The following is a 16,973-nucleotide window of genomic DNA, read 5'->3' on the forward strand; positions in this document are numbered from 1 at the left end:
AATATTCCCATTTAATAAAAAAATCTTTCTGAGTTTCACCATCTGATATTTTTTCTTTGTATTAGTTACACTCATAAACATGTTTCAAATGATTTGCAAATCATTGCATTCTCTTTTTATTAACATTTTACACAGCATCCTAACTTTTTTGTATATTGGGTTTGTGAGTTTAGAATCATACAGATAAACAGAGAGATTGTTGGTGATCAAATCATAACGTAAATGCAAACGGTAAGAGGAAGCAAGTAGTTGATCCCATTATGATTCAGTTATAAACACTTTCTGTATTCATAATCAGATATCTCAGAACCCAATAAATATCTAATCTTCCTCGGATGAAAAAATCAAAAATCACCCATACTGTACATCACCTGAGAGCAAATGCTCCTTTGCATCTACAGTGAGTATAAAAAAGAATTAATTTTTCCAAAGTCACACAGTTAATTAGATGAAGATCACCTGAATGCAGTGAAATGTGTGTAAATATTGCAGTATAAATACAACTGTATCTGAAAGGGGGTGGATACATGAACATGTCCTACCCATTAAATATCTCTTGGAGGACAGTTAAATCCATCATTAAGAAATAGAAGCCATACAGCACAATTATAAATCTGCCTAGAGCACGCCAACCTTAATAACTGATAGACAGTGGAGAAAGGAGACTACTGAGGGAGGGCATATTCCTTCCATTTGTTAATGATGAATTTACTGTGCCAAAGAGATATTTAATGACTAAAAAATGATTGTATCCATCCCCTTACATCTGCTTTAAAACATTTTTTTTATTTTTTTGTGTTTTGCCAGAAAATAGTTTTGTAAGAATTTTGGATGAAAACGTCAAACTTTTTTATACCCATTGTATCCTGATTTTCACTTTCTTTGTTTTACCTACTGTAAAACGTGATTAAAAAAAAATACATTTTTTGCTATTTGATATGCTAAACATAGCACACATTTTCTCTACAGCTGTGCTGGTTATTAATGGGCCATTTATCAACTCCTGTCATAAAAACAGGATATAGACCTGTCCCACTGCCAACACTGAACCGCAACATCCATCTACTCCACTCGAGCATTAACTTAAATTGGCACAAAATATTGATACATGACACCAAATCTATACAAACAAAACTGCTGGCCCGCCCACCATCTTGCAGCCAGTGTGAAAGTCGGGGAGAGATAGGGCAGAGCCACTGTCAGTGATAAGCCCTGGGTGATAAACGACAGGGGAGATTGAGTAACATTTGTAAAATGATTTTCCCACCCATTCCTGCATGTCTGTGACTGTAGATGAGTCATTAAGAGTGGGTGGTACTGTGTAGTTTTAAAAACTGATAGATAATTATTCCTTAAAAAAAAAAATTCAAAGGTTAATAAACCTGAGGTAAAGCTGTTTTATTTTTTATGCCACCTGCTAACAAATGAACTTGCAATCTCTTTTTTTTCATTTTTGCTTTTACCTCATGGAAAAAAACAGAAATAAGAATTATGAACATTTCTCTAAAGCACACAATGTAAGATTATATCAGACCGGAAGTATCAAATTTTCTAACTAATTTGAATTAAAACTTCTGATTCCATGGTTTGGAATTTAATTTACTCAGTAGCCAGTTTTTTTAAACTCATCTCTCCATGTTTCTTTTGCTTTTGCAGATCAGGGTAAACTCCGGTTGTGCAAAAAATGCTAGTGTGAAGGCTCTGGTGACACATGGCAGTAAATAATGACTGTCTCAGTGCACAGAAGATTTCAGACACTGTAATAGCAGGTTGTAATATGGGTCAAATCTGTCCCCAAGGACAATGCAGGAGTAACCAAATCACTCAGATCACACGTACACACTCAACTATTGGCTCACAAATCAATCTGGCCCTCCTTTCCTCTTATTTAATAGAGGAGAGTAAAAAATTAAAAAAATAAAAGGAAGGAAGGGCCAAGAGAAGATAAGCATGTGTGCGTGTGAGAGAAAGCGGAATCGAGAGAACAAGAAAGAGGCATAGAAGAAAGAGAGAGATGTAGACAGCAGAGAAAAGAGGACAGGCGTTTTAATAATTCACAAACTCCTGCTTCATTTAGAACAGAATCAGTGCCCAAACTGGACCAATATGTGCCACACATGACATTGTGTGTGTGCGTGCGCACTGTTATGCAACAGTGTGCCAAAGAAAAAACATAGTATGTAAAGACACGTGTGGGTGTACAGGCACCTGAGTGCAGCTCTGCTGACCAGCAGACATAGATTTCTATTAAAGTACTGTAGGTTCATTAGTATAGCTGCTTTCTGAGGCAAGAGGGAAAAGGCCTGAGAAAAAGACTGCATTACATCTTTATGTAATAACCTTTTTTCTCCATTAAAGTATAAAGGGGGTCTGTGAGGTTGAGAGTGGCCAGCATCCAAGTAGAACAGACATGCCCACAACCTTCCTATGTCTAAATAAATTTGCCTCTGCTAACCTGGCAACTCCGTGGTTCCCATGTTTGAGTGTGTGTGTGTGTGTGTGTGTGTGTGTGTGTGTGTGTGTGTGTGTGTGTGTGTAAAGTAAGTATATAACAATAGTCAATAGTCCTCAAGACTGAAGCAGAAAGATGGATCCTTGTGTGTGTGTGTGTGTGTGTATAGGGACTGCATATGTCTCTTTGCGTGTGCAATTGTTTGATTTTCAGCTACAGCTCAGAGCCATGTCTGTGTGTTTTTTTATGTATTCTCGTGATGTGACAATTTGCATGCACTGTCCCATGCTGAACACTTTCCAGGAATTGAGAATGTTCCTCTAGTAGGAACAACATGCAGTTCCCTAAAACCAGTGATATAAAGTAAACCATTTTACAATGATTGGATAATTTTAAGGTGGAAGTGAAAGGTATTTAATCTTATGTAACACGTTAAAAAGACTAGGCAATGAAACCTCAAAGAAACAAAGTGAGTGCATTGCGAGTGATAGAAAAGTCAGCAATTTCCTATCATTGTTAGCATGGACAAGGTCATAAAAGAAACTAACCTTGCAATTGTATTCATATACATGTGTGTGTTTGTATGCTCTCCTCCTCCTGTCATTTGCAGTGACCTGCAGCAGTGAGCATCTTGGTTATGTAATCCTTGCTGTCAAATGCATTCACACACACCTCTGCCAAAGAATACACACACATACACACACACACACACAAACACACCTGCTAGCAACTCCCAACAGCTCAGAGGTTATTCTCGAGTCATACTGAGAAAACCCTGCATGGTATCATCGCACAATCAAGATGGGAATGTTCTCCCTGCAGCAAGTAAATAACAAAGTAGTTCAATTAAGGGCTTAGGACCTACGTCTGCAATGCTTGCATCACGTTTATACTAATGGTTAAATTAAATTTAAGGATGACATACTGCAGTATCACAATCAATGTAAGTCTTCTCAAAGTAAGCATTGATTTTTAGAGTGGTTTTAGATAGTAGTTTAAGTCAAACCGTTTACTTGGCACATTTTCACTTAATGTCTATATGGTAGGAAAACAATTAGGGCTGCTATTGATTTACTATCATTGTTCTTGTCACAAACACTCATTTTCCACATATTTATGAATGTGACAGTATGGCACATCCCCCCCCCCCCCCGTTTATGTTTATGTAACCTCCTACGCACCAGTCAACCCAGCCTACAGTTATGTACAGTGGCAGGCTCACGGCATTGTGCTACTCTGTGATGTGTACAGCACGTTCCCTAGCTAAGGCTATCACAATACTATACGAAGACCCAGCAGAGTGTAGCACCATAACGCCGCATTAATAAAGAGAAGGACTGTGTTGCACAAATGCATTCATGAAAGGTCTAGGGATTTCAGTCCAACAAAGAATTTAGTTAGAGGTGAAATATGTAAAGTACATGGAAGATTTATTTTCTGAAATAGAATAAATTATTTAACTGAAATACAACAGAGAACCCCACGTGCAGGCTCATCACTGCAAATGACTACACAGGTAGATACTGTAATCTTCAATTTGTGTAAATATGTAAAAGCTTGTAGCAGACCCACCTGTATTCATACTGCAATCAGGGTATGCATACACAAATGTGTATTTGACTGACTGCCGATCATTTTGAGTTACACAATTCCCAAATCGCTGCTGGTTCCAACTTCCTAAATTGGAGGACATGCTGATTTCTTTGTATTGTATGCTGGAAAAAAAAAACAATTCATTTTAAGGAGACTCTGATCTATATTTTATGCTATTTTATGACTATTTATTTAAAATATATATCATAAATACTCAAAAACAAAAATAAAAATAACTATTGTGAGAAACTTTTTGAGCAGAGCATGCAAGTAAGTAAAGTTACACAACCAGAGAAACTGAAGCTTCTGACAGAAAGCAGCACTTTCACTGAAGGTCCCACACAGTGTTGGTAGCTGAATTTTTTTAGGGGTATACAAACACACACTGTAGGATTGACACTCACTCAGACAGCATTGAGTAATGGCTGCAGGCTATCACCCTGATCTATTCCATTAAAATCCCTCAACCAAAGCCTATCTGCCATTGTTATACGATTCAGGAAACCACAGGGTGCTACATTAGCCCCAACTTCACTCTGCTCCCCAAGTGAAGGAAAACTAGTTTAACTCAAAGGGCTATTAGCCTGCACCTCTCCACACATAAAAGGGTAGAGTGGAAGAGCATTAGTGTAGGTTGAAACTTGAATTTTGAATCTTATATAGGGATACTGCTAAGTGGCCGTCCATCTGCACAGACTGCTCCAACAATTTTGTGATGGCATATAGAATGCATTACATGTACAATAAGAATTGTGTAATTGTTTTAGGCAGTCAGAACCCCAAATGCAGAACTATGTTTAAAGACAACAGATAAATCAGCCCATGTGAAAAGACTAATAATCCTGCTGCTGTTGAGATCTACAGAGCAGTGTATAAAACAGAGCAACTACATCATTAATGGCTGCCTTTAAGTAAGTTTATTTTTCCCCTGTCGAAGCAAAGTTAACTGGTTTTCATCAGACATTTATCACAGAGGGTGGGAGGGAGTGATTGGAGCTAAATGCACAGGTATCCTATCAACGTGAGATTGGGAGCATTGTATACATTTGGAAAACCATTTGCTAATTAAAACACCTCGCACAGTCTGCTCAGTAATGCCAACCACTCGAGAAAAGGCATTTTGACATAAATAGCATTAAAAAGCAGTGGTTGTCACAGTGCTGTTAACTATTAAATAGAGGGAGAGACAAAGGAGCGGGGGGGGTACAGAAGGGAGACAAGTGTGGCAAAGCCAACAGCAGGGAGTTAAACAAAGCTGTGCGGTGCAGAGCAAAAGGAAAGTGACAGGGAAATAAGGACGGGGAGTGAAATGAAAGGGAGAAAAATGAATAGAAAGTTGAAAAGAGGTGAGAAAGAGAACAAGATAACACAAGCAACAAGGCACAGAGCCAGAGTAACACACAGACAGTAAGATATGGAGAGTAGACGGCAGGTGGGAGAGAGTGGGTGGTGAGAAAGATGGCACTTTATCATATTTCTTAGTTGTAAAAGCAATAAACCCTCAATAGGTCTCAGCATAAGGACTTCCCAGGCACCACAAAGGCCATCCTCATTCATCATACTAAAAGCTGAAGTTGCTGAACTGAGCTCAACTTCTCCTGGGAAAAGTGTTTGTCATCATGAACTCCTGACTATTTCAGAATAGTCCATAGTCCACGATCCATAAAAAACAATTAAGAACAGGTTTTCAGGTGAGAGAACATTTGATTTTTTTTTTTATTGGCTTTTGAGATGTCCAAAAAAAGTAGTCTGATATGAAGCTCAAGTGAAATTGTCGTGTTTTCTACAATTTTCTATTTTATCAAACTGATCTTTGTTAAAATACTCTGACCTTTGGACCAAATCATGTTTAAAGTACAGTAAATCTACTTTGCACTGGTTTCCCATAAGGTGTATCATTATGAGTATTCACAGACATTCCATGCATACCAGCTCTGAAAACCATAATCATAAAATCAAAAAGGCAACAGGAAATGAGCATTTCCATGATTGTACATTCGTGCTTAGAAACTATTCATCTGCATTTAATGATGGGAAAAAAATCTGTAAATGATCTAATTTGCATGACCTTGTGGCCTTGTCTGCAGGTAATTACAACCCTCTGATGTGATCACTCCTGTCAGTTGCCAAGTACCAGCCACTATGCTATATTTGCCTTTCTTTCCCATCTTTCTCTTCTTAATTCTCTCACTCTTTCAGTGCACTTATATTGGAGGTGTGATTGCATTAAGCCCTGGACAGAAGGCATCCCTGCGGCTGCACTAATGTACAGAAGAGAATGTACAGAGTAGTCACTGTGAAGAGAGACAGAGAGAGGCTGCAGTCAGGGGCATCCATTACTATAATGATTTTACCTCACTTGAAAAGGTGGCTCTTACAGCAGCTTCTGTAAAAGAGAGAAGACAGAGAAAGACTGGGAAAAGGGAAAGAGAGGTGAGGAGGAAAAGGCCTCTCATGACTGTTAGTAATTCTTAATCTGTACTACATTCTCACACCTTTATTACTTTCCTCCACAAGCACCCAGAGCATCCACACAATAAACAAAGACATTTCAGCAGTACATTATTGTCCCAGTAGCGTGTTTGTAATTTCCTTGAGGTATCCTGAGACGTTCATTTTAGATGATAGCAATTAACAAGACAAGTCAAGCCTCTGCAGCAATCACAGCTTTTAACATTATTCACTTTCCAGGTTGAACTATAAATCAAACGTGCTAATTTCACACGGCCCGCTTTCAACCAAGCAGTGAATGCAGTTTGTTTTTTCTTTCTATGAATAACATAAAACCCAAATAAATGCCACCCAAAAGCAATATGTTTATCCAAGCAGACAATGAGGGATATCTTTCAAAGCAGGGGCGGAGGACAGGGAATACCCTGAAGGAAAAACATCTAATGCAATCAGACCGCTCTGGCCAATTAGTCTGCACCAGCCTAGCCAGAGATGATGTCAGTCATCATTACTCATTGTTTAATACTGTAAAGCAGAAAAAGATTCAAAAGAAAAGAGCAACAAAAGTGGGTCAGAGTTATAAAGGACAGTGGATTAATCACGCGGAAGGCAGACAAGCATGTTTATGTGAATAATGGCACCCACACACAGTGGAATTACACACATTACTGAACTTCCCTAAAGACATGTTTTATGTAACTCTTAAACGTGCATTTAAGACCAAATGCTTAGATATATGAAGTCACCCACAAAAAGACACCGTGCACACCACAAAAATGCAGATGCTGGCATCTACCCCCTCACACACACACACACGTTCACAGACTCACAGAATGTTCCAGGACATGTGTGGCTCATTAGTAATGACCTAAAGCAACATGTTTTTCCAAGCTAGTGGCTGAATTCTAGTCCCACAATACCCCACAGCTCCACACGGCACTTCACGTTTCACTTGCATATTGTTTGCGTTCAGCAAGTTACAATGCACAAACAATACTGTACAGGCAGAAATGCCTGCACCTCTAGCTGTAGGTATACGCTGTATTAACACAACAAATATGCTGACAGACATACAGAGTCACACACGGTGATGCTTATCAGGACAGAAGAATGGAACACAGTGGCTTATGGGGAGAGCCATTGGACCTCCTATATGATTAATAAGCCTGACTTTAACATTTAAAAACAGATGGCAGCTGAAAAGAACATAGGGAGCTGCTGCTGGAGTTTAATAGAAAAACTCTTTTACAGTAAACTGATTTTTTACTTTATGATTCTCAGAACAGAAAAAAACAATTGTCTTGCCTGAAATGGTCTTTTATGATGGTATCAACTGTGCAAATAAGAGTGCTAAGAGACTGCTGTGTCTGGTAGAACGTGGCAGAAAAACAGGAGATGAATCGCATTGTGGTACTCTGTAGCATTATAACTTACGTCCAGACAACATGATGTACATTATTATTTTTCCTAATGTGGAAACTAGAATATGAGGCATTTCAAAGGTTTTAGCATGTTCACTTTATTTAGTTATATATAGTGGAGTTGTTTGAAAGTTCTTATTTGTGTTATATGCTCTTTTTAAAATTACAATAAGCTGGCACTAGCATGAGTACACCTTTGTTCACACCAATGTTGTAAAGGTTACAAAAAGTTACATACGATACCTTTAAATGAATTAAGTAACTCTTGAATACAGGTCGGCTCCTCCAATTGAGAATGTTTCTCTTTTCATTCATTCATTACTCCACTTCTCCTCTGTTCCTCCTCTCTTAGTAATTCAGAAACAACCAGTATTCTGGGTGAACTCAGTGACACCGGGCAAGGTAATTAACTACATAATTGTCTAGTGTGCAAAGACAGCCACAGTGTGTCAGTGTGTGTAAGTATGTCAGCGAACGTGTTTGTGGGGAGCACTGGCAGGACGAGTAAAGGCAGCGAGACAAAAGCGAGGCTGACAGAGCAACCGGGGAGGGGTCAGTGATGGCGAGCAGAAGAAAAAAGGCAGAGGGAGGACAGCAAATAAGTAAAAAGTGAGACAGAGAAAGGCAACTAGATTATCCTCTTTTTCTTATTACCTCTGTCCTCACCCATCTTACTTTTCTCACTTTCCCTTTTATCCCTTCCTCCTTCTCTCTCTCCCTCTTTTGTTCAGGGCAGTTGTTGTTGCAGTTGGCAGTCTGTGTTTCCTTGCCCTCTAAACCCAGTTGAAACCTATTACTATGAGAGAGGGGGCCTAGATCAAATAAAGCAGAGCGCAGCTATTACGAGAAAGTAGAGAGGGGGAAATCCAAGCTCACACACAGAGGAAGGCTTGACCTCTCCATTTACTCAGGTTTCTTAACCCTCTCAAGGCAGCACATTTTGAAGCCAACTCACTACAGGGAGCTTATATATATCTCTGGCATATAATTGGTTTTAATGCTAACAATTAGAAGGCTAAAACAAGCACACTTTTACACCCATTTCCATAAACAACGGCTACTCATTCAGTTGGCTATATATTAGGCGTTTGTTCAATACCATGAGCTTTGTCGGACATCTGAAGGCTCCCATGAAGCTTTATTATAGAAAGCCTTGCTGGGTTAATTGGTAATTTGACATCTTTGAGATTACTGAGAGCTGTTCCTACAGGCTGCGTTGCCTCTAACCACGAGAGAGTGGGTGGGAGTCGTTTCAGTTTCAAATGGAAAACAAGAATAAAAATCAATCTCTGAAAATTTATTGAATCCATATACAGCTGTCAGATTTCCCCTGAAAGACATAAATAAGTTTACTCTTTCTCCAGGCATATAAAATATCTTTTGCGGTCTCCAATAATGAATTCAAAGCCAAGCATTCTTTGTAAACAAGCCCCAGGGATTATCTGAATATAAAGTCATGGCCAAACCATAATGCAAGAAATTTAATAAGTGAGAGAGATTGGTGCTTCGAGTCTATTAACAGTGGAGAGATGGCTGATTTTTTTCCTCATTTCTGACGATTCTGTCCAGTGCCACAGTGAGTGGAGTCTAAAGAACAGAGTTGACAGGATGGTTTTATCCAGTAATTCAATAAAGACGTTCAGAAATAAAAATATGCACTTCTTTGTTTTGTTTGTTTTTTATTTATAGGTCTGTAATTTATAAATTATTTCCTTGGATGTTTCAAGGATACAACAGCGGGAAAGGCAGAGATCACATGGAAATGTATTGTTTTAGTACTCATTCATTATTCAGTTATTACTGGAAACTTTACTTTCCATATATCAATAAATGCTTCTCTGTAGACAACCTTTTACACATGTACATGTGACCTACTGCAGAAGAGTGCTCAAAAAGTTTTTGAGCAAAAAATTTACCCACGATTCCCAATATGCATGCATTCTATAACTATTAAAAATAAAGGCCTGTACATAAGTTGTGTGTAGTCAGAAAGTCATACTTTCTGTCATAACTTCTGGGTATTTTGACTGGGTATAAAGTTGCTACAGTTACATATTAATGTAAAATCTTTTGTACCACTGTAAATATTTGAAATGACGAATATCACATGAGCTTCCATTAGGGTTGGGCTGATGGACAATATTAGCACCAGTTTATTGACAGACATTATCAGAAGTATATTAAGTACTTGCAATATTAGGTGCCTGGTAACATCTGTGTATTCTGCTGTTGAACTCACTCTAAACCAGTGCAACATAAGGCATGTGCCAGCCATGTTAGCACAAATGTCATCTCTTAAGCGATTTCCGTCTTGGATTCTGACTCGAGATCCTCAACAGGCAGCCAGATAAAAATGGATTAATTCCCTATATAGTTGACTGACAGTGTGTATATGGTACTTCCATTAACAGCCATTTTCTGACATGTGCTGATCACCACGACTTGCCGCCCAGCATCATTGTTTGAGCTTCTACACTGTCAGCCCTCCATCTGCTCATTTCTGAGGCTTTCTGCTCAGAGAAAGGCAACTGTCAACAGCAAATATTCAAAAGAAAGAGGGAGCAGAAAGAAGCAGGGAGTGAAATGTGTAATTTCCATTCAGCAAGACTGATGGGTGAAGAAAGGAGGAGACAGGGTGGAGGGGGGAGCAGGAAGAGGTGGAATCAACTTATCGGATAAAGGTACTTGTATTTAGCATTTCTGGTCAATTATATACCTTTCATGCAGCTGTTTAATGGACGTTTTACCTTCTTTTACACATTCTCTCAGGAGTTCCCCTTATTTTGGCCCCATCCTCACTGCTCCTCTCAGAATTGGCACAAAGTTAATTTAATAACTAATTAGTCTGTACTTCAAAACATATTTGTATAGCTATGAGGGAAGTCCCCGAGCACACTGAAGTACCTTGCAGCAAAATCTAATGATGCTGTTAGAGAGTCAAGTATAACCGTATTTTGCTGAAGGGTAATAAACAAAAAAACCTGTTTAGTCAAATGCAGCTATGCTAAAGCTGGAAGGAGACCTTTTAGAAAGAAGATGGTTTTCGTAAGGTTTCGTGATTTTGTTAAACTAATTGCACTTCTCAGTGACTGCTGTTTCAGAGGAAAAAAAATCCAGTCTGTAACTTGGCTGTGTTTTTATAAGCTTTTTCCTTCTATTTACATTTTGAAATACACCTCTCCCATGAAAAAATATATAAGGCAGAAGGCATGGGTTGCAGCAGGAGAAAAGAGGAGAGGAAAGGAGCAAGAGATGCGCTCAGTGAGATGAAAGACAGGGATTGGCTTTCTCACTGTTCTCAGTAAGCTCTTCTATTCATTCAGCTTTCCCTCCTAAGAGAGAATGGAGCTTCAACACACAGCTGGTGAGATGGAGATAAAAGACTGACGGAGGAACTTCAATAGATACTGTGGAGAGTGAGGACACAAAAAGAGGAGAAGAAGAGAGGGGGAAAGCTAGCTCAATTACACAACTGTAGCGAGACAGGGGGGGGGCAGACAGAAAGGGAGGAATGGACATTATTGAGGAAGATATATCTGCAGAACTCGAAAGACATCATGGTAGGAGGGTCACGGTAATAAGTAAAGAAAAGCAGGTAATCAGAAGTCACATGAAGAAGAAAGGAGGAGAAGATGGTAGGGGGAAAAAGAGCTCTGACAAACCGCAAGAAGTTTATCTTCTCAGACACAGAAACACATACTGTAAAACAAAAATACAGTTGAGAACATGACTTCTTATAACTATGCTGCAACTGTTTATTAACAGAACACCAGACAACTAAGTAGAAATAACTGAGCACAGGAGCAGAGCAGCCATAACATCTAATGCAATGGTTCCCTTTCTGGGGGGGTCAGTACTAGGATAATGTCAAAAATCACTAGGTAATTCCTTTTGTACCTTTTCTTTTACTTTGCTTTTTTTGGTACGATAGTAGACACTTCTCAACCTCTGGCTTTAGAAAAAGTGTTATCAACAAATCAGTAGGGCAAGGACACGTTACTGCACCTCGTGATGTCACAGTCCCATTTATGACCTGATTGATTAAATCATTATCAGCTGTCAGATTATGAAGTAGATAGAAGCCATGATGATAGTATAGGTCAGCGTTTAAAAAGGTCATCGTGTGGGAGTGGGGAGACATTAGCAGAAATGGTGTGGTAGATGTCCCACTCCTTGATTTGGGAACTGTTAACTATTCAAAAGACTCTTCAATCCTCCCCAAATGAAATGTAGAGTTGTATGTACCTGTTGAATTAAGTGAAAAAACCCAGAGCCAAGAGCAGGAACACAGAACAATGTGAGGGGAAATCCTTCAGAGGAGATACGGAGTTGTGGACCAAGTGAAATACGCAGAACGACGGAGTGGCAACCAAAACAAGATTCCGGCCAGATGCCAGGATTTGAATTGTGGTCAGTTAAATGACAGAGTGGGAACCTGGATGTAGGCTCGCAGCCTCACTTATCCAGTCGGTGGCCTTTTTTCTATACCCGAGGTTGCGAATATGAACGGCATCATGCATACTCATGCCCTAGAGATACACACAACAAATTTAGGTGACAGTTGCATTTACATCCAAGGTACAGTGCATTTACTATCTCTTTTGTTGAATAAAAGGGCTCAGAAAAAAAAAAAAAAAAAAAACAGATAATAACCATTTCTAGTTGAGACTTTACATGGACCTAAAATATAATAAGAGATAATGTATACAAGCAAAAATGAGGGGAAAATTGCTGTGTTGTCACTGCATTTAACTCACTTTTTAATACGAAAATACACAGAGTAGGACACCATGTTGTAATCAAATGTGAAAAATCCCAGTAATTAAATGCTGATGCATAGCTGTTACTGCTGATACCAAATTAGCATGCATTAATACATACAACTCTTCAACAAGCTCATAAGAGCAATTCCTTGACAAGAATTTAAAAATAATAATTAAAAAATAATTCTACTTCTGAATTTCATATACGCTTTTTACAAAACCTCAAGCCATGAGTAAACTACAGTATTTAGTTTGAACTAAACCAATGTTCTTTGTGTGAAAGCACCTGTACTTCATCAGTTGTCTGTCCTACCTGAGCAGCGGAGGCGAAGCCGCTTGGGTGGAGTGGGTGGAGCCTGCTGCTCAGTTCAGAGCTGAAAGCCGACTGGAGATCCTGGTGTGAATTATGGATCTCCCCGCCAATGGGAGGGAAGCGTCCCGGGTGTCTGCACCGTCTGTCCACGTATGTCTGTCTGCAAGTGCTGTCACCATTCCCTACAGGGAACCACAAAGAAACAGAGAGAGAGAGAGCGCTAACGCAATTTGCGTAGTGTTTCTTTCTCTATTCTACACACCAGCAGGCAATATAATTTTTTCTGATATGATTATTGAGGTCACAGCTATGGCTTGTTGTAGCTCAATTATCACTGCATAATAACCAAATCCATGCTATGCAATTACAATCACCAGCTTAACCTTCAGCCAAGTGTTATTTTGCAGTAAAATGATTTGCTTTCAGCTTTTATAGCACTCGTACAGAAAAGCAGCTTAGAAAGAAAAGTAAACTCATAGTGACGGTCTTGAGAGTTAAGGAGATCATTTATACTCCAAAAACAACTTGTTCAGTCAATTGCTTGTATTGCTTGGATTTTTTAATTCTTCAGATAATCTCTCAACAAAAGCAACAAATCATTGAACACTGACTTTGGTGAGAATACAAAGGGCAGCTTCATAACAATATACATGAAAACAAATAAACAAAATAATTGTCTTTTAGTAGAATGCATAGTATAATGCTGCTATAACAATAAACCACCACACTTCAGTTATTGTCAGTTGTAATGAATCGCCCCACAATAATTGGCCACAATTTTATAATGTGGCAACACATACTTCCTCCATGGTACTATTACTTTATAAGGTCCTCATTTAAGTTTAACTGTAAAATTCCAATCTGTGCTTATGTATTTGTATACTGGCTATTTCCTCTCTCTCTTGCTCTCTCTCCCTGCCTCAGGAGTATTCAGAACAACCTCCCATGCTATTTATATACTGACGCCCCATCGGCATGGCAACCACACATTGTTTACCCACATGGACACTGGTTCAAAGCATGTGTCCTCTTTTTTTTTTTAAACAGAAACAGAGTTACTTGGAGGTATTGTGGTCCCTTTCAGGAGCTTGGCTCACTTTCCAGAAAGGACAATGTTTCATTTTCACCAAAGGCCTCTGGTAAACTGAGAGCTGGTGAAAAAAATCATTTGTGTGGAAACAGGATTTAGTTAGTTTATCTATTTTCTCATTCTTTGGTTCATAGCCTGACTGGGCTGCTGTTAAACCTATTCTTTTAAAGCACTGCTACATAGTCAAACATACAGAGTGTAGCTAATTACACACCACCGTTTTAATACAATTTCATAGAGCACTATCACAGATGCTACTGTGAAACAATTATTCAGCTTTTTATTCAGTACATCACTAAAGAAAATAGATGTTAACTCCTATAATTCAAGCACTGACCTTGTCCAAACATCTGTTAACAACTAGGGTGTAAAACTTTACTGTAAACTACTCCTGCAGTACTCCACAGTAGCCCAGGGCAGAAACTATTGTATCATGTGTCACACTGGAATCTGAGTTTATGGCTGTGCTGCAGGCTGTTCCTGAAAAAGAGTGAGTTAATCTTTCTTGGGTAAATACATTTGGTAAAGTGACTAATTTGATGCACAAGCACAGACGATTCTTAGTGCACCCACCCAGTGCACTCTTCTCATTTACAGTAACCCTAGAGGCTGTTACCATAGCAACAAAGATTTGTCCCAAGGTCACGGGGTGGAGCTGAGCATTAAGTTGAACCCTAAAAGAAGTCATTTCCTCGGCAACACAAAATCAGGTCAGTTGATCATGTGACAACTAGGCCCTGGGGAGGCAAACTGATACTAAAGCATACTTTTTTGTTTACAATAAGTTGACACAAACGTACTGAACACAGTACACAAACAGGAGCATGCAGACATTGTGCAGACAGACAGTGTACACGCTGTATTCAGAATCACAAACACACCCAGAAACCCACAACATCAGAAACTCCCACACAAGCCCAAAGTGAAAAGATTGATAACAGTCCTGCAATCCAAAGATATGCATTTGAGATTAATTGGTGCCTCTAAAATTGTGAAAAAGTGTGAATGTGAATGGTTGTCTGTCTATATATGTTTCCTTGTGTTAGCCCTGGGATAGACTGGTTACCTGTCTAGGGTGAACCCTGCCTCTGCCCAGTAGTTTGTATAGACTGCAGGATGTGAATCTCAGTCATGAATAGACAGGGTTATCTTATGTAATAATATGATCTGTAACTCAGAGATGATAAAATAGCAGGGCCACCAGATTAACACATAGAAATGTGGCAGGAAAAAAATTATAATTTAAAGAAAACAAAACACACAGCTCTAATACTACAAAAGAATTATTGAATAAAGTAATACATGAATGAATACCAGAACACAGCTAAGCCTCCGAATACTGCTTTTCAGTTGTAAAAGTGTTTAAATCCTCTTGTAACCTGTCTTTTTTTTTATAAATCAATACCTATCTCTGGTCACTTTCAGGGTTGACATCAACACAGGCACAGAGCTTTCACCTGGATCCACCTCGGCTGATTCATGGAAAAGGGTGGTCCAAATATTCTGAAAAGTTGACCCATACACACAGCTCTGTAAATACACAAACATACAACTCTAAGTTTTTCTTCCTACTCAGCAGCATAGGATTCAGTTGCCTAAATGTCATACAAGACACTAAATAATAATGGCAGCTTGTGTGTGTAGGTACAGTACATGTGTCTCCACATGCACCTGCAAAACCATGCCTTGTCCCTTTCAGTCTGCTTTTTTATTGGTCCCCTGCCTGCTGTCTGTCTGTCACACACAGTCTTGGACAAACAAGACCCCCCCCCCCCACCCACACACACACACACTCATGCAGCAAGCACAACTGTCAGCAGAGAACACAGAGCCATAGGTAGGGCGCACATGTCTGCGTGCATGTGTGTCTCCCTGGTTTAATGAGGAGTGGAGCAGTATCTGTTCCAAACTTAGTTTGTCTGGGTAACACTTCAGTTACCATCAACAACATTCACACTAAAACAAGACTAAGAGGGACAAAAGTAATTCCAAAAATACTCACTGGGTATTTGGAGCAGGCTGTGATATGTTTTCGTATTAAAGTTTTACCTCTGTTTTCATGTTATATAAACTTGCATTTCCACACATTGTTATTTTTTTTTTTTGCTTCTATTTACGTGATTAAGTTAATTAAAATCTTTCTCAGGAGGCTAGGGAGGGCAGTCCATGCTCCCTTGGGGGCATGTTTGGCTCAGTGAGCATGTCCTTCCTTATGCTGCCTTTGTATTGTTGTGCGGAGATGACAAAAAAAATTAATAAACCCTAGAATAACAGAATTGAACCAAATGCACCAGAAGGCATCTAGCAGCAGAAGGGAATTCCACTGAAAATGACTTTTACTTGGCAAACTTGCAAAAGATACACTCCTACAAAACAAAGCTTTTTTTGTAGTTTTAAGTGCCCGTTAAGTTCTGGGGAAAGTGCAGCGTTTGCAAAGTTTTTGGATTTCACTGCAGGCTCCTAGTTTACTGGCTGCACAACCAGACTAGCAACTAACTGGCCACAAATAGGCTGGTTAGTTAAACCCAACCCAACAGCCTGTCTCCATTTTGGCAGTGAGGTAATTATGTAATTATGATCAAAATGTTTAGGGAACTAAAAAATGGTAACTCTTTATGATAACTCCACAATCTGCATACAGACCTAACCAAAACTCTGTATATACTCTGTGCAGCACCAATTTATTAAGTTATACTATTCCAAATAATTTAACTATAGAGGAACAGAAATCATCCATAAATACCTATAATGTCCACATTGGTAATGTACTTAACAATGTATTAGCAATAGAGTCCTGACTTTCAGTAAAGTAGCAGAAAAACAGCATATGTATATGTTTTTGCTTTGGCTCTGCTATTGTGAACTGTTTTGTTGGCAAAGCTCAATAAAT

General features: G+C 39.0%; 1 protein-coding gene across 4 annotated transcripts in view; it reads right to left on the reverse strand.

The window, feature by feature from the left end:
* atxn1a (ataxin 1a) overlaps positions 1–16,973 on the reverse strand; it is an 85,093-nt gene that overhangs the window by 48,997 nt on the left and 19,123 nt on the right. For 3 of the 4 annotated variants that reach the window (XM_067500174.1, XM_067500163.1, XM_067500137.1), the window contains exon 3: positions 12,994–13,175. The exons of the other annotated variant lie outside the window; for it this stretch is intronic. The gene's annotated coding sequence lies outside the window, so the exon portion shown is untranslated. The remainder of the gene's footprint in view (positions 1–12,993; positions 13,176–16,973) is intronic. 4 annotated transcript variants of the gene reach the window in all.

Source organism: Channa argus, chromosome 1, assembly GCF_033026475.1.
Source record: "Channa argus isolate prfri chromosome 1, Channa argus male v1.0, whole genome shotgun sequence".
Classification (NCBI taxonomy): Eukaryota; Metazoa; Chordata; class Actinopteri; order Anabantiformes; family Channidae; genus Channa; species Channa argus.